This window comes from Capsicum annuum, chromosome 11 (assembly GCF_002878395.1).
Source record: "Capsicum annuum cultivar UCD-10X-F1 chromosome 11, UCD10Xv1.1, whole genome shotgun sequence".
Classification (NCBI taxonomy): Eukaryota; Viridiplantae; Streptophyta; class Magnoliopsida; order Solanales; family Solanaceae; genus Capsicum; species Capsicum annuum.
Genome location: NC_061121.1, coordinates 85,701,514 through 85,721,551, shown reverse-complemented (window position 1 = coordinate 85,721,551; position 20,038 = coordinate 85,701,514). Strand labels below are relative to the sequence as shown.

At 32.3% G+C, this 20,038-nt stretch overlaps 1 long non-coding RNA gene and 1 pseudogene across 1 annotated transcript; one reads left to right on the top strand and one right to left on the bottom strand.

Moving 5' to 3' along the window:
• Positions 1-20,038, top strand: part of LOC107846343 — a 58,042-nt pseudogene that overhangs the window by 32,430 nt on the left and 5,574 nt on the right.
• On the bottom strand, positions 9,777-10,734 carry LOC124888472. The gene is made up of 2 exons (XR_007046695.1): positions 10,581-10,734; positions 9,777-10,260 (listed from the first exon to the last, which is right to left on the bottom strand). It is a non-coding gene; the product is annotated as an uncharacterized LOC124888472 (long non-coding RNA).

Here is a 20,038-nt window from a genome sequence, read left to right as displayed (position 1 = left end):
ATCAACATGCACCCCATACAAATAGTGCCTCCAAATCTTTAAGGCAAACACTACATCTGCTAGCTCAAGATTATGGGTAGGGTATTTCTTCTCATGAGGCTTAAGCTATCTAGAGGCATATGCTATGACCTTACCTCTCTGCATGAGGACACAATCCAAACTTACTATGGGTGTATCACAGTACACAACAAACCCATTTAGACCATCTGGCAAAGTAAGAATTGGGGATGAGGTGAGTCGAGTCTTTAACTCCTGAAAACTCTTCTCGCAGGAATCTAACTGCTGAAACTTAATCTTTTTTTGCGTCAATCTGGACATAAGGGATACAATAGATGAAAACCCTTCAACAAACCAACGATAATAGCCAGCCAAACCCAAGAAAATCCTGATGTCTGATGGAGAGATAGGTCTGGGCCAGTTTCTCACTGCTTCGGTCTTTTGAGGATCAACTTTAATGCCATCACCAGAAATAATATGGCTAAGGAAAGATACTGATCTTAGCCAGAATTCACACTTACTAAATTTAGTGAACAACTAATGAGCCCTAAGAGTCTGCAACACTATTTGAAGATGGTCTGTATCATCATTTTTGCTATGGGAGTAGACAAGAATGTCATCGATGAAGACCAAAGGACATGACTAGAAACTCGAAGTGACCATACCGGGTTCAAAAAACTATTTTTGGAATGTCACATTCCCTGACTTTAAGCTGATGATAGCCTGATCTAAGGTCTATCTTCGAAAAGTAGCTGGCGTACTGAAGTTGGTTAAACAATTAATCGATTCTAGGGAGTGGATACTTATTCTTGATGATGACTTTGTTCAACTGATGGTAGCCTATATACATTCTGAGAGATTCATTTTTCTTACAGGAGATCTTTTAAATATTTTTAACTCCTTGAGTTTTGCTGGATCCATCCTGTATTACGGAATAGATATGGGATGAGTATTTAGAAGAAGATCTATTCCGAAGTTGATTTCCCTTTTAGGAAGAACTCCGAGAAGATCTTCAGGGAACACATCTGGGAATTCCCTGACTACTGAAACTGACTCAAGGGTTGGAGTCTCTGAATTAGAGTCTTTGACTTGAACAAGATAATAGACACACCCTTTGGATATCATTTTTCTCACTCTAAGGTACGAAACAAGCTGACCCCTAAGAGCTGTAGTACTACCCCTCCATTCAAGGACTGGTTCATTTGGAAACTAAAAATAAACTATTTTGTTTCTACAATCAACTGAGGCATAGCATGAGTGGAGCCAATCTATGCCGAGAATGACTTCAAAATCTGTCATCTCTAACTTCACGAGGTCAACTAAAGTAACTTTTTGAGATATTATGATCGGACAGTTCCTGTATACCTGTTGGGCTACAGTGGAAACACCAACTAGAATAGACACTGAAAAGGGTTCTACTAGGGTTTCGAGATTGACTCCAATGTTGACGACTATATACGGAGTTATAAAAGAAAGAGAAGCTTCAGGGTCTAGTAAAGCATAAACATATAAATGAAATACCTGCAACGTACCAGTAACTACGTCAGGAGAATTTTATGGATCTTATTGGGACTGAAGATCAAATAATTTATCTGGACGCTGACCACTAGTAGCACTGGAAGCAGCACCCTGCTAAGTCCAACAATCGGCTGGAACTGACGACTGATGGGGCTGGCCTAGTTGGCGCAAATCCCAACCTTTCTGAGTAACCACCCAACACTCCCAAACCCAGTGGCTGGCTTGCCATACCTAAAGCACACATCGCTGCCAGCTCTAAACTTACCCTGATGGTTTCTGCCATGTTTTTGACATAGAGGATTCGTACGAGCACTATTAACACTACCCTGGGATTTAGAGCCTGCTGCCCTATCCCAAGGATCATTTCTGAATATGGGTACGGGAGAACTAGCTGAAGAGGGTGCTGGGGCTGAAGATTCTGATGAAATTGAGAATGGTTACCACCTTCTGACCTTGGTTGGCTGAAAAAAAACTACCCGTCCTAGCCCTCTTACTATTCCTTTCTCTCTCTTCTTAGTATTCTACTCCTTTATCTATTGAGAATTTACCATCAACAAAGAAAAGTCCATTTTCCTAATCAGCATTGCGGTCCTACACTCCTTAACCACACTATCAGACACTTCAGACATAAACTTGCTCATCTTGGACCTGTTATCAGCTACTACATAAGGAGCATATCTAGCTAACTGAGTAAACTTGAGGGAATACTCCTTCACGCTCATGCTACGTTGCCTCAAGTTAAAAAATTCTAACATCTTAGCCTTCCTAAACTCCAATGGGAAGAACCTGTCTAAGAATGATGTATTAAACTCTTCCTATTCTACAGGCCCTGCATCTGCGCCCCTATCTACTTTCCACTACTTAAACCATGAATGGTTTATATCTTTCAACTGATATGCAGCCAACTCAACACTCTCACTAGATGTCACCCCCATAATATTTGTCACCTTCTGAACCATATCTAAGAATTCCTGTGGATCCTCTTTAGACTTGGATCCCGTAAAGGAAGGAAGATTCATTTGGGTGAAGTCCTGAATCCTGGTTGCAGCAGTACTAGCCACTAAGTTGGCCTGAACAACAGTTGGCCATTCATTTTGAGCTACTACAGAATTTGCTAGAGTGGTGAACGCAGCTCTAAATTCTGCGTTAGAGACATGCTCGTCCAGATGATCTGCTTGAATGGGCGGAGGTACTGGATGGTTTCTCGCTCTTCTTTCATTGTTCTTTTTGGAAGACATGTTCTTCAAAAAGAAGGAAGATTAGATTAGGTAGAGAGTTTAACATGAGCTCATGCGCAATCGCACGACATATATACTGAAAGAAGGGAAACTTTTCCTAAACGCCTTGTAGCCTCTTGTCCAAAAGTGTGGCGTGCTACACACCCATGCACAAGCCTCTACTTGATGTGGCTTTCAAACTTCCTAGAACACTTTAAAACCTTGGGATCTGATACCAAGTTTGTAACGCCCTGAGAGTACACCCTGGGTGTCACACGGTGTTTACAGTCCCGAGAGATCACAAGCTAACCCGTGAGTTGGTACCTGTTGTGAGCAATGAATAATAATATAATAAATACGAAAGAACAACTGATTAGCCATAAGGTTTTATTTAGAACTGAAACATGAATATGAAGAAATCAACTATTTGAATCTGATAAAATAGTGATAAACTGAATAACTCTGGCATGTCCAAAAGCCTCTAAACTTAACTAAATATGAGTTGATGGGACAGGCCCCAACTAACTCTAACTAACTACTAAACTAAAAGCATGAAACAAAATAATCTGTCCTTAAAATATGAGGACTCACCACTGCTACTACTGTGAGCCTGAGAAGTCTAAGCGCGATTCAGGAACTGGGCGTTCGAAGCTATGATATGATACATCATAGCACAAAAGAAAAAGTATGCGATCAGTACTTTGAATGTACTGGTATGCTAAATGAGGTAGGCTAATATGCATGGTTTCATGAACATGGATAAATAATCGTCCAAATATGTATGTATATCATAAGGTATTGAATAGAATGCATGAAATGTGGAGTTACTAAGAATATGTGAAATCTATAAATACTGAGGATGTATGACCAAGCATGTAACATAAACTGAATAAAATTTGTAAACTGAAATACTGAAATAAATAATATCAATAAGCTTTGGTCAAACAACACTGAGACTGAGTGTCTGAACTGATTATTGGACTGAAATTGTAACTGAGACTGTGGGAGCTATCATCTAACCGACATGCCCCAATCTGAGCTAATCGGGGTCCAACCTATAACCCCAGTTGAAAAGGTGTTAAAATCATGCCATGGGTACTAACGCTATCTATGTGGATCCACTAGTTTGGTATACTGTATTGTCTCGAAAGATGAAGGTTGTCAATCCTATCTGACGGGTGACCCCTGCGAGATAGTCAAGCCTATACTGATGGGTGACTTCTCATATCCTATGCTAGCTACGTAGTTCTGGAGTATAGGGACTGCTACTAGCAACTCTGCCTATCTGACGAGGAATCCACCATCCCTACACTCACTCGGTGCTAAATCCTACTCCCAACTGAATGACACTGAGTTACTACTATTTTTTAGTTTAACTAACTGATCTAATAATGCTCATGATGTATTCTGAAGTTATTCTGCAGATACTAAGACAAGACTAAGTAAACAACTATGATTTTTGAATATTTATTACCCCCAAGACTCAAAAGTGATAATCGTAAAACGACACTAAAGCTTGGAGGACATAGCATGAAGGTTTTTATTAAATAATCATTCTTGTAAGCATTTTATCAAACACTTGATATGCATGGTGCATATAGAGCATGGGAATTAGTTTAAAGCCTATAGTAAAGAACAACTTCAACATTATTATCACAAATCATGAATTAAATCAGTGGACAATAATATTCAAACATATGTAGTGTAGTAATAGACATCAATTTCGCTAAAACATGGTATAGAACAAGATTCATGGAAATTCATGGTTTAATCAAAATTTAAAATTAAGTTAACTTGAAAAGATCATAATTTTGTAATTTAAATCAGATATTGGACTCCATGGGTGAAAGGAACCCATGGATGAATATCTAACATACCTGGGTTAATGAATTTGAGAGGATTGATGGCGAGATTTACTGAGATTTTATATTGTATTTGAGAGCTAGGGTTTTAATGGAGAGAAATTTAATGAACAATGAGCATATTTTGCTCAATTTCAAGATTAATTTTCTACATGATTTGGGGGCTTGATGAAAGACAAGATTGCCCTTAGGATTTAAAATCCCGCAACTGAAATGCCGATTAAGGTCTCACCGCGACGCAGTGAGTGGTTCATCGGGATACCCACCACAACGCGGTGGAATAACGGTGACTCTCTGGATCATGACAATTGCTATTTTGGGGTTCACCGCGACACGGTGCAACCGCGGTGACCCTCTGAAAATTGACAAATATCGAAATGGCCTTTTTCGCGATGCGATAACATGCTCATCGCGATAATCACCACGATGTGGCTTAATATTGTTGAGCTACTATTTTGCCAGTTCAAATGCGGTCCAATCCTCATTCAAAAATCCCGAAACAAGCTATTTTCCATCTTCTAAGTATTACAAGTACGTACTAAGGGTTGGATTGAGCTAGAAATGTTTGTGGTATTACATGATGCTGACCCCCAAAACAAACAAATAGTATATCAACTTATCATTCACGCCTATGTTCATTTAAAGACTAAAGAAAATGTGTCACCTCAATTCTCATAAAGTGATGTAGGTGTTCAAGTGACCAAAGGATGAGCCAACTCATCGAAACTTTTTCAAAAAGGTTTTACAAATAAAATTTACTCATTTTATTCTAAAAATAACGCTAAGGTTAGAAGTATGAGAGATGCGCATTTAATTTCAGTATTGATCTATACATTTGATATTTTTCTCTAATTGAAAAAATATTTACTAGCATATATTTAGAAACTAGTTTAAGTGTACGCGCTTTGCGTGTGTACCTCACTTTAATTAGTTCAAATATTATATTAAATAGGATATTTGTTTAAATAATAAAGATGCATATAATAATTAAATTTAACATCTTTTTGAGTATGTAAAGATGGATCGAGAATTTTTTGTTAAACCCAATCATTACCAAAAATATTTTCAAAAGTCGATCGATATTCATCTACCATCTGTAAATTGCAGAAAAATAATACAATGATAGAGACATCAAAATAATATAATTAAATCTAATGTTTACACACACAAAAATTCTCAAAAGTCATCTGACACTCATCTACCACCTGTAAACAATAACAAAATAATACGATAATAGAGATATCAAAATAATATAACTAAACCTAACCTTTACATGAAAAAATTCCTTAAAGCCGACCAACATTTATCTATCACCTGTAAATTGCAACAAAATAATACGATAAAAGTGATATCAAAATAATACAATTAAATCTAAATTTTACACAGAAAAATTTCTCAAAACCGATTGAGATTCATCTACGAACTGTAAACTATATAAAAAAAAAATATAATAGTGATCACAAAGTTTCGATTTTGATTCAACTAATTTTTGTCTGAGCAAAAAGTTTGATCTTAAAGAATGATTTTGAATGAAAATAAAGAAGATATATATATATATATATACACACACACATGTTGAATTCTATTATGCTGACAAAAACAGTGAAGAAGGTGAGGGTTAGAAAATCAAGCACCCACCAATCTAGACATGCAATCAAATCAAGTTAGATGAGTATCAATCATATTCTCTCAATAGGCAAACCGGTTTGTTCTCTAGTTTAACTTACATGTCCATATTTATAGAAGTATTTCCTTAATAGAGTTCTATTTTAGGAGTATTTTTCTAATTGAACAATAGAAAGGAAAATACTAATTAATTTTTCTACCATATATTTTAGGAGTCCCATATATTTTAGGAAGCCTACTAGAAAGGAAAATATTAATTAATTTTCCTACCATATATTTTAGGAGTCTCATATATTTTAGGAAGTCTAGTTAATATAATAAAAATAATTAAATAATAAATTTAAAAAATAGTGAAAAGACAGTTTTGTCTAAAGAAGAGTCTTTTAATGAAGGGTAAAAAGTTTAAATCACTTTTCTAAGGGTCTTCACACTTTTAATATATTAATAGATATAGATTATATGAAATCAAAACTTTTTATAGCTAAAAATATTTTCAAATGTATAAAAATATCAGTAGCCAAGAAAATTTGTTTCTCATCAACTAGTATGAGTAATCATTTTATTGAAATATTATTTTTCTCCTCTCTTAATTATGTTAAAATTTCCTGAAAATTTATTTCAATAATATCTCCTATTGCTCATCTAATAAGAAATATGACAGGCAGTGGTGGCTACCTGGCAAAAAACAATGTGATGATCATATTAGACAATCACATAAGCAAGCCTGGCTAGAGTTGCAGCAGATTTGATGGCAATGGATTCTTTGGAGATCAGTACTTTGACCGCCACCTTTGGATTCAAGGCCTTACAGAGGTAACCAATGTTATTTTCAATGTTTTCGGGTATAAGAATCTGTATTTAGGCATAACAATTTTAACACAAGTTCAAGTCTAAAAACAAGAACACATATGAAGTTATACAACACCTTCTACACAAGATAAAAAATAATTTATCCAAGAAGTGTCTTATAATTTCATAAATAAGATGAAACAGAAAGTTAAAGCCAAGTCCTCCGAATTCACGGAGTGTCCTTAAGAAAATAATTCCCCTCAAGTACCCAAGGTTATGGAATTTTCCTCCCAGGATAAAATGACTTTCAATCCAACAATAGTGGTACTCAAATTATTGGATTCATCGAACTCACTTAACGTTTAGATGATCACACGGAGTATTTTAGAAAACAAGAAGTGCTTTATTGCAGAAAAATTTTCGTCCCTAAACCTGTGGATAAATGCAGGTTTATATAGCCATTAGGTGCCACTTCCGAAAAGATACAATGGTTTATTCGGAAAGATGTGTCTTCTGGAACAGTTATGTCTGTTCATCGAATCAGTGTGTCCTTTTACCGGACAGTTACAACCATTCAAAAATACACCTCTTTTCTCGAATCAGTGTGTCATTTCGTCAAAGGGTTGCATCTTTTCCGAAGCAGCATTTCGCATTCTGCAATTGTTTCTGCATTGCATGTATGCACGTTAATGGAGCTTCAAAATTACAAACAAAACTAGTTGCATTTTTTCATTGATTTTTTGGATTGTTTAAGTAAATTTTATCCAAAAGGTTAAATTTTATCGATCGATCATTTTCCGAAGCCGAAGTCGAGCGACGAAGACGACGGCACAAGACACCTTCTGGTTCTTGCCTCACTTACCATGCGGAGTAAGTATTTCATAATATAAACACTTGAATGTTCCCTTCTCCCACCAATGTGGGAGAATTAGTAAACTTTCCACTTTTGATTACACTTTTCATTTTTTTGTGTTATCAATTCTTTTCCTCCACTTGATTCCCTTTATTTTCCGTTCACACTTTGATCTTGAACCTAACAACCTCCACTTTCACAGCCACTACTAATGTTAGTAGGCATGAGCTTGAGAAATGAACTTCGTGGACCTTTACAAAATGTTGATGATTGGTATAGGCACAAACCCACTACTCATTTCCTCACAAATGCTCTTTTTTTTAAAAAAAAAAAAAAAAAAAGGTCAAATTTAAATATGCCTGTTCGCATATTCCATCAGGTATATACGATCTCCCACCAATTATGTTGCTTGACTTCTTCAAAAAAATATCGACAGGTGCGTGCCAGATACTTTAAAAGTAGTACATTTTGGAGAATTTGACACGGTTGCGGCAACAAATTTGTAGAGTCCGAGCAACATAGTCCACCAACATAAGTACGAGATAACTCTCTCAATAAGGATTTACTTACTTATAAAAGGCAATAAGCAGGCACCTCTTCGACATGTCTGATTGTGCTGTCTGCCTCAACTGCTTCAATCGTTATTTTACTATAGCACCCCTAATTAATCATTTTAAGTCATCTAAGTGTAAAATAATTAATAATATTTAATAAAAATGATAAATTGAATATAAAATGATAAAGTAATTGTTGACGTTTTATTTCTACTTGATGTCTTATATGAGATCTATTTAAATTTTTTCACAAGTATTTTTTATAGTGATTTCATTATATCACTGTTATAAGTCATTTAAGACATATCTCCTTTGTTGTTTCAATCGTGATTTTATCATATCATCCGTAGTTAATTTTAAAAAAGGATAAAATAGAAATAAAATAATAAATTAACTCTTGATGTTTTGTATAAGCAGACACCACTTCGACATGTCTGCTTGTTCTACCTGATTCAGCTATTTCAATCGTTATTTTACTATATCACCCCTAATTAATCAATATAAGTCATCTAAGTATAAAGCAATTAATAATATTTAATAAAAATGATAAATTTAATATAAAATGATAAATTAATTGTTGACGTTTTATTTTTACTTGATGTCTTATATGAGACTTATTTACATTTTTTCACAAGTATTTTTTTATAGTAATTTCATTATATCACTGTTATACGTCATTTAAGACATGTCTGCTTCGTTGTTTCAATCGTGATTTTATCATATCACCTATAGTTAATTTTGAAAAAAAAAAAGATAAAATAAAAATAAAATAATAAGTTAACTCTTGATGTTTAATCATAATTTTACTATATTATTCCTAATTAATTATTATAAGTCATTTAAGTATTAACAAATTAATAATATTTAATAAAAATATAAAATAAACATAAAATAATAAATTAACTCTCGATGTTTATAAAAATATAAAATAAACATAAAATGATAAATTAACTCTCGATATTTTAAATTAATTAGATGTCTTATATGAGACCCATTCAAATTTTTTATTTTTTATAATAATTTTATTTTATCACTTCTAATTAGTTGTTATAAATTATTTAAGACATATTTGCTTCATTGTTTTAATAGTAAGTTTATTATATTACCCTAATTAATTTTTATGATCGTATAGGTACTAAAAAATTAATAAAATTTCATAAAAGGGACAAAATACACATAAAATAATATGTAAACATAAAATATTTATTTAACTATCAAAATTATATTAGTGCACATAAATTACTATGTAACAGAGGAGGGCATAACTTATTGAAAAATTATGTTAAAAGTATTATAAATCACATATTTAACAACTTAAAAATATAAAATATAAAAAATATTCGATTGACGCTCGAACTTATATCAGTGTCACTTAAATTATAATAAAAAAAATATTATAAATTACAATAATTAAAAATTTAAATTATTTTAATAATTAATTATCTACAATATTTATGTTACATAAATTAAAGGTTGCTGTCCAAGCGGCTCAACGCAGGCAGGAGACGGTTGTCCTGCCAGCTTGGCCGGAAGGCAATTCTGTCATTTCACACATTTTGGCCATCCACAAAATTCTCATTCTAAATGGCAATTCTGTCATTTCACAACAATTTCAGCCACCACAAAAACCTCCATTTCGAGATTCAGCGCCGACAACAAAAAATAGAGTGAAGGAGATGTTGACGCTTAAACCCTACATCCTTGACTCAAATTAGCAAAATCAAGGAGACAACACATACACCATGGTTGTAGACCTCGGTAAACTACAAATCAAACGACCTAAATGTCGAAGTTCATAAGAAGCTCTGGAATCATTAACAGAATACTTGATACCGATCCGCCTCCTGAATTCAGCAAAATCGAGAAAAAGTTAATTGGGGATTTTTTTTGTATCAAAAGTTGTAAAAGAAGAAAATCAGAACCATCGAGAAAAATTTGAAGAAGAAGCCATGTTTGTTGCTTATTCCAAAATGGAGAAAAAGAAAGGAAATGGGTTTTTAAGAAAAATCAAGGGTTCTATGTATTGCATGTCCAAGATCTAAAGAAGAAAAGGGAAAACTGAAGATTATAAATCACATTTTAGTTTTCCCCTTTGCTGGAAAACAACATTTGTAGGAAAAGTGGAAGATGAAGAGAAAAGAACAGCAAGGGGAACTAGAAATACCTTTGGAATTGTGGCAATACCATGAAAATTGAACACTAATAGAAAGGGGGAAAATGAAACACTATCCAAACAGCCTTTGTTAAAAAAGATATAAAGAAGCCATGTGTGAAACACACAACACAACAATAAATTATTTATTTTGAATTGAAGTTACAATTTAAATAACTTTTGGTCCAGTGTGTTATAAAATTTGTAGAGCTTTTGGTCCAATTATTTTTAAAAAAAAATACTAAAAATTATTATAATTAATAATTTAAAATATTTAAACATAAGATATAAAAAATTAAATATCTCTTTAAATGAACAGTTATTTATTGTGATAACAGTTATTCTTAATGAATTATTATAAATTATTTATATGCTAAAAGATTAATATTATTTAATAAAAAAGTAAACAACTATTTATGACACTCTACTTCAGCTGCTTCAACACGTAATTTTACTGTAGCATCTTAAATTAATTATTATAAATCTTTTACACATTCAAAAATTAATAATATTTAATAAAAAAATAAATAATCATTTGTGACATATCTACTTCTGCTGTTTCAAACCCTGATTTTTCTATACCACTCCTAATTAATTATTATAAGTCATTAACATATTAAAAAATTAATAATTTGTAATTAAAAAAAATAAGATAAACATTTATGACATGTCTGTTTCAGCTGCTTTTATTCGTGATTTTAGTATATCATCCCTAGTTAATTATTATAGGTCACTTAATTATTAAAAAATTAATAATATTTAATAAGAAAAATAAAAATAGACATTTATGACATTTCTATTTTAGCTGCTTAAACTGTTATTTTACTATATCACCCTAATTAACTATTATAGGTCATTAAGTATTAAAAATAATAATATTTAATAAGAAAAATAAAATAGACATAAAATGATAAATTAATTCTTGATATTTTATATTAACTTGACATCTTATATGCGATCCATTTAAATTTTTTTCACAAGTATTTTTGGATAGAAATTTTGTTATATCACTTGTAATTAGTTATTAAGAGTCATTTAAGACATGTCTGCTTCGCTACTTCAATCGTAATATTTGGTTGACTCTCAAAATTATATTGTTGTCACTTAAATATGAATAGAAGAAAAAATATTATGAATCATAATATTTAAAAGCTTAAATTATTTTTAAAATATAATTGGGTATCAACACCACAAAAGTTTGAACAAGGTGAGAGTATTATAAATTACAATAGCTAATGGCTTAAAATAGTAAATTAAAATGCCAAAAAGTATTATAAATTACAATAGCTAGCAGCTTAAAATATCTACAAAAGATATATTAAAAATATAATTGATTATCTAGATTTTATTTATATCACATATATTGAGATCAAATGAATACGTAAGAAATACTATAATTCACAATACTTAACAACTTAAAAAATTTAAAAGATATAAAATATTTAATGGACTTTCGAAATTATATCAGTGTCACTTAATTTAGAATGGAAGAAAAAAATATTGTAAATCACATTAATTAAAAACTTAAATTATTCTAAATATATAATAGACTATTAGTACCATGAAAATTTAGATAAGGAGAGTAACATATATTAATTGCAAATTACATGAAAAGTATTATAAATTATAATAATTAGTAATTTAAAATGTCTAAAAAAATTAATCTGTTATATTTTTTTAAAAAAAATATAAAAATATTATAAATCACATAATTAACAACTTAAAAAATTTAAAAGATGCAATATAAATGCTTGACTATCGAAATTATATCAGTGTCACATAAATTGAAATTATAGAAAAAATATTATGAATCTCAATAATTAAAAACTTAAATTATTTTTAAAATATAATTGACTATTAATACCACAAAAGTTTGGACAAGGAGAGTAATATATATTATTTGAAACTTACATAAAAATTATTATAAATTATAATAGTTAAGAAAATTGAGTGATTTGAAAAGGGTAAAAGGGTAAAATATACCCCTCTACTTCGAAAAATTAGCTAACTTTACCCTCAGTCATACTTTGAGGTCATATTTACCCCTCCCGTTAAGAAAGTTATCAAAAATACCCCTCTTTTTAACATTTTTTTCACCAAGGCAAGATCATAGTCATGTAGCATGACATTTGGAGTGAAATGGATGACATGTGGCATGCCATCTCAGCATCAGATTTTTTTTTAATTTTTAATTTTTTTCCTTTAAATTTTGTTAATTATTAAAGTTTATGAATTTTTTATAAAATATTAATTTTTGGCGGGAAAAGAATTCATGGCTTAATTATTTTGTTAACAGCAAACAAAAAACTTGACAAAACTATATAAGTTTATAAATGCATGAAAAGAATTCATGACTTAAATACTTACCAAAATTGAAATATAAAAATTTCACGTGGAAAAATTAATAATTTTTTTCCTTTAAGTTTATTAATTTTTCAGAAAATATTAATTTTTTCCAACATATTTTTTTTTTTCACGTGTAATTTCAGTAATGACAAATACAAATGGAACAATTCTTATCAGTTCGAAAAGCAGATTAGCTCAATTCTACGCGGCATCCAAAATTTATAAACTTAAAGGAATTCATTAAGCCATGGATTCATTAAAGGAATTCTTTTTTAAAAAACTTAATTATTTTTAAAACTTTAAATAATTAACAAAACTTAAAGAAAAAAAATTAAAAATTAAAAAAAGATCTCACTCCAAATGTCATGTCATGTGGCTATGATTTTGCCATAGTGGAAAAGGTGTTAAAAAAAGGGGTATTTTTGATAATTTTTTTAACGACAGGAGTAAATATGACCTCAAAGTATGGCTGAGGGTAAAGTTGGTTAATTTTTTGAAGTAAAGGAATATTTTTAACCCTTTTTCCTTTGAAAAATGGGAAAGATGGTGAAAGAGAAAAGGAAATAGCAACGGCGGGGTTTTGTTTGTTGTTGTTTCGTTCACCTTATTATATATTATTTACATATTAAGAAATTAATAATATTTAATAAAACATAAATAAACATTTATGACATATTTTCTTCAGCTGCTTTAATAATAATTTTATTATTTCACTCCTAATTAATTAGTCAAGTCATTTAAATATTAAAAAAATTAATAATATTTAATAAAAAAGATAAAATAGATAAAAAAAATGATAAATTAACTATCGATATTTTAAATTAACTTGACATCTTATATGCAACCCATAAAAAAAAAATTCACAATTATTTTTTATGGTTATTTTGCTATATTACTTCTAATAAGTTATTATGAGTAATTTAAGACATGTTTATTTCACTACTTCAACTGTGATATTTGGTTGACTGTTGAAACTATATGTGTCACTTAAATTGGAATAGAAGAAAAATATTATAAATCATAATAATTAAAAACTTAAATTAATTTAAAAATATAATTGACTATCAATATTACAAAAATTTGGACAAGGATAGTATTATTAAGTACAATAGCTAACAACTTAAAATAGTAAATCACAATGCCCAAAAAGTATTATATTACAATAATTAACAATTTAAAATATCTAAAGGTATATTAAAAATATAATTAATTATTTAAATTTTATTTATGTCAGATAAATTGATACAAAAAAATAATATATATTGCACGGCCTTTCGGTATCTAGTACATATACATGGGAAGACATCCTGTTGTTTTTTAATTCTACTACAATTTGAACTCTGATTTCCCATGGCTCTATCACAAATTCTAACTTTAGCCCGCAAAACAATTTCTACACTCCACTAGACCAAAGAGTCTTTTGAGTCATCAATAAGCTCTCCCAGCATAGTGTGTGGGGCTTTTATGCCAAAAAGACTCTTTATCCAAAGTATTTTATCAAATACCCACAAGTTTTAAATCTTTTGTCAAATACCCACTTAATTTCACCTCACCACCAACTTTTCCAACTTAATAATTTCAGCCCCAACCTTTATAATAATTCACTTTAACTCAATACTTTCAACTTAATAAATTCACCCACAAGTTTCTAATAATACACTTCAACCCATTCCATCATCCACCACTATATATATATAAAAATAATAGCTAGGTTTCCAAAAATATTAAAAAAATAATTTCAAAAGCTAAAAATAGAAAGTGGTTATTTTTTCCATCAAAAAGCTCCGATTCCGGCCACTTTTTCGACGTTATTTTCTAGCGATCAGCTGTAAATTAGTCCACAAACATCATAAGCTTGTCCATTGCATCCATTGTTACCCTATTTGTTTTCTATCTTCTCAAACACACTTTCCACCATTGTTAAAAGCTTTAAATCGCTCACATTACTCAAAACCATTTTAGAAAGTGCATTACAGTAGCTCAGGCGACTCCAAGTTCATTTATTTATTCCATAAACCCAAAAATCATTGATTACAAGCAATATTTTCAATTTCAAGTATTTGTACGGAAATTTGTGCAGTCATCGACCCGTCCTCGCTAGTCATCGACCGTGCATACAACACGACATAGACTATAAGCATAATCTACCATCGACCGAAGCTTAATTCTAGGATGTCTATTGCAGAATTTGTTCTAGTTTTTGGTGATTTCATGGGAGAATGGGTGAAGACTTCGAAATATTGGAGATGGAGATCATTTATCAAGGTGACAATTCTCATTCCTGTTCGCAGCAACAGTTCGTACGACGAATTTGTTGCAAGTGTAATGCAGAGCAGGGATCTAGATTGCGCGTCGAGCGACGTGGTGATTAGTTATGTAATGCATTCGAGGAAAAAGGTGAATCCTACGATCATAAATAGCGATGTACGTGTGCTGACGTACTTAATGGATGTTGATGTAGATGGCTTTAGGACAATTTTGAGAATAAATGTGGTTGAGAGGTCCTTTGAAGGATCGCTGAATTTATCAGCATCCCCACCGCGGCGCCCGACAGTCGACGATGATTTGATCGATGACGATTTGAATAATTATGAGAATGATATCGATGATACAATTAATATGGAATATTATTCTATGCATATGGAAGACTTTTCATCGGACTCGCAAGATAATAAAAAAGACCGTGAAACAAAATCACAAAAAGGACATTCCTTCACCGACGAAACCAATTTCTGTTGTGGTCAAACATTTGCCGATAAAAAAGAGCTGAAAATGCAACTAGATGCAGCAGCGGCGAGGCAATCTTTTGATTTTTATATGGAGAAGAGTTGCACGAAATTGATGAAGGCGCAATGCTTATCTCGTGGTTGTGGCTGGTTGTTGCGGGCAAATAAGTACGACACCTCAGACAGATTTCGCATATACAAGTATGTCGGGATGCACACGTACGGCGTTGAAAACGCCACACGCAGGCAAAAAAAAGTCTCATCCGAATTGATTGCTTCAGTATGCGTAAATCATTTTTGGGATGGTAAGGGTCCAAGCATAAGAGAAATTCAAAGAATTGTATTTAAGGAGTTGCGTTGCAACGCAAGCTATTGAATGTGTTAGAAAGGAAGTGTAATTGCAAAGAACATCATTCGCGGGATACCGGAGCACGGATATGCTTGCTTGTCAGCTTTTTCCCACATGGTGGAGTTATTGAATCCCTGGTCTTCTTACTCTATCATGGTAAAACGGATGGATGGATCGTTTGTTTACTACTTCTTAGCATTCGGAGCTTGCATACGAGGATATGCCCACATGAGAAAGGTAATTGTCGTCAATGGCATACATTTGTATGGCAAGTACGGGGGCGTTCTGCTGAGCGCCGTTGCACAGGACACCGAAAATTATATATTTCTGATTGCCTTTTGTGTCGTCGATAAAGAGAACGATGCTTCTTGGACCTTCTTCCAGAAGCTGAAGTCTATCATAGAAGATGAACCAGATCTATGCGTCATCTCCGACAAGCATATTAGCATCGCCAATGCCTTCTCTCGTGTATATAGTCGTGCACATCACGGACTTTGCATGAGGCACCTCGCTGAAAATTTTCACGTAAATCAACACTACAGAGAACATCTTTATTTATTCTACGCCGTGGCAAAGTCTTATTCCTTTGATGAATTTAGCGATAATTTTGTGGAATTGAAGAGTAAATGCCCCGAGGCAGCTCATGTCCTTGAAAATGTGCTTGGTTTTGAAAAATAGAGTAGAGCACAGTTTTTGAGAAATAGGTACGACGTGATGACCACAAACATCGCCGAGTCGCTTAACTCGATTTTGATGTATGAACGGGAGTACCCCATGTCGTACATATTCAATTCAATTGCTAAAAAAATTGGTGAAAAGTTTAGGGAGCGGCATGCATTTATCGATGGTGAAGAGAACATATTTATGCCTTCTGCGGAAAGGATCCTAAGGAATAATAAGAGTGCGAGCGATTCCTTGTATGTGGGTAATCCAAATGGGGTTCTCGACGAGTATACGGTGTTTGCCAATGACGTTACTGCCAAGGTCAATCTCTTGGAGAGGAGTTGTTCTTGTCAGAAATTTAAATTGGTGAAAATATCGTGTGAACATGTGATGGCAGCTTTGCGAGCAAAGTACGACGATGGCGAAGATTATGGTAACTCCATCTACGACTACTCTTCGCCAATTTATAAAGATGAAAGTTACCTCCTCGCATACTCAGAAGCAATTAACGTGGTCCAACCGGAAGCTGAATGGACTGTGCCACAGGAATTGATAGACACCAAAATTTCTCCACCCCCGTTCGATCCCAAACTCGGAAGGAAGAAAGTTAAACGCACTAAGGGCGTTGGTGAGACATTCAAGTCCAAAAGAAGGAATAGGTGTTCAATATGCGAGAAATCCGGACACAAAAGAACCACGTGTAGAATGGGCATCAAACCATAAATAGGCTTTTTTTTAGCTTCAGTTGTAAAGCTAGTGTTTTGGGGGATGAATGTGCATTTTTGTAGATTTTAACGTTTAGTTATTATCGACCTAAAGCTTTGTCTACGATAGACTATCTATAGTCTATGGTATATATAATATATGGTCTATAAAATATTATGTATTGATTATATTATTACTGATCTAACACGTTATGTTGGTCATTTTCCCAGCTTATCTCTCCAATCGATGGAATAAATCATTATTTCCCTTGTTTCCCATTCCCATTTATTAAAAAGCTATACAAAATGTCTCTTCATGAGGAAAACAGCTGATATACGCATACAAAATATTTTCTCTTGTCATACACATCGACCTACCATTGGGTGGATATATGAACGGACGCAATCTACAGGTCTATAAGTACAGGTCCTTTTTCTACGCAACCCTTCAGTTTCCCTAAACCAAAAATATCAGAAATTATCTCTTCTTCTTCTTCTTCTTCTTCTACACACAAATCAAAAAAATGCCTCCAAGAAGGATACCCCTGCGCTCCATCAGACGTGTTCCTCTGAGGCACTACGACCTTCTCCTCCTAAGGAATGATTTGGACCGACTTTTCTACGGGCTGGGTCAAGACTGCATCTACCTGGAGCGGGAGCTCCGTCGAATTGCTTGTTTCTTGAGAGCAATTCTAGAAAGGCTCGTAATGGAAGGCCCTGACTACATTACCCCCCCCCCCACCATCCCAATAATTTAGTTTAAATGTTTTATTTTAGTATATGTTTTTAAATTTTTTTGATTTGTTCATTGCTGAAGAAGCTTTCTTTGTAGGATCTTGTTAGAAGAAACTTTCCTCCATTTTTTCCTTTTTGATGTAAATTTTATTATGTAATGCAATGAATAATTTTAATACAGCTATGTTTCAGTTTCTTTTAACATTGTGTATTTGACATCTTTGTTCTGATCCCTTGTTTGAAAACTCGAATCAAATATGTCTACCTTTTCAAGTTACAGTATTGTGGCTTGACTAATTTTCTGAAGAGTAAAATCTAATGTTTAGATTTTATACAAAGCATTTCGTCGACTGTACATATTAGTCGATCGTAGACTATATGAATCGATGGATCATTGGGTAAATTAAAATAAATAATAACAGATTTTTAAAAAATAATTTAATTTTAAAAGATTTAAATAGATTATCACATGTATGTGGCTGGTGGAAGAAAATAATTAAATTAAAAATAATTTAAATAGATAATCACACGTTTTGGGAATTATGAAAGACAATTATTAAATTAAAAAAAATAAAAATAAATACTAGTAACATATATTTTGGGCTGGTGGAAGAAAATAATTAAATATAATATATTTAAATGGATAATCACATGTTTTGTAGCTGGTGGAAGAAAATAATTTAATTAAAAAGGCTTTAAATAGATGATGTTGGACTGGTGGTGACACTTAATAGACCGTCGTATATCATGCACTATGTCCTCCATCGATCAGTCTGGTATATCGTAGACTTTCACGTTTATTATTGCATCGACGGATATCATTATTATGCGTCGACCATGGTGATCTATGTACAAAGTTATAGACCATCACTTGGATGTAGTTAAAAAATGATTAAATAAATTATAAATAAATATTGTGTGGATTTCTATACATGCTAAGGAGTGTAAACAAGTCACATAATCATATTAGAGCTTAGACAAACTAGGGAGGGTGAATTAAGAAGTGTGTGGATGGGTAGTGGTTGAATGCTCAATATCGTAAGAGTAATGTTTCTCAAAGCACAAGTATGTATTGAGGATGATAAATGTTTTACCACTATCAATTGCACACACTCTTTTGATTTAGGGGTGATGATGAAAGAAATATGTGGAATATGTAGGCATCAAATACAATACATATCATATATACATACTTATGCTTTGTTTAAACATTACTCTTATGATGTTGAGCATTCAACCACTACCCATCCATACACTTCTTAATTCACCCTCCCTAATTTGTCTAAGCTCTAATATGATTATGTGACTTGTTTACACTCCTTCACATGGGTAGAAATTCACACCACATTTATTTATAATTTATTTAATCATTTTTTAACTACATCCAAATGATGGTCTATAACCTTGTACATAGATCATCGTGGTCTACGCCTAATCATGATATCAGTAGATGCGATAATAAACGTGTAAGTCTACGATACACTATACTGATGATGGATGACATAGTTCATTATCTACGATGGTCTATTAAGTGTCATCACCAGTCCAAGATCATCTATTTAAATCATTTTTAATATAATTATTTTCTTCCACCGGCCCCAAAACATGTGATTATCCATTTAAATCATATTATATTTAATTATTTTCTTCCACCAGCCCCAAAACATGTTACTATTATCTATTTAATTTTTTTTAATTTAATTATTTATTTTTTAACTACCTCCACGTGATGGTCTAGAAATGTGTATATAGATCACGGTAGTCTATGCATAATCAAGATATCAGTCGATGCACTAATAAAGGTGTAAGTCTATGGTAAACTATACAAATCGATGGCTGACATAAGTCATGATCTACGACAGTCTATTGTCACCACCAGTTCAAAAGAGAAAAATTACTTTTCCAATGGTAAAAAATGGCTACTTTTGTAAGTCATCAGTGTAAACA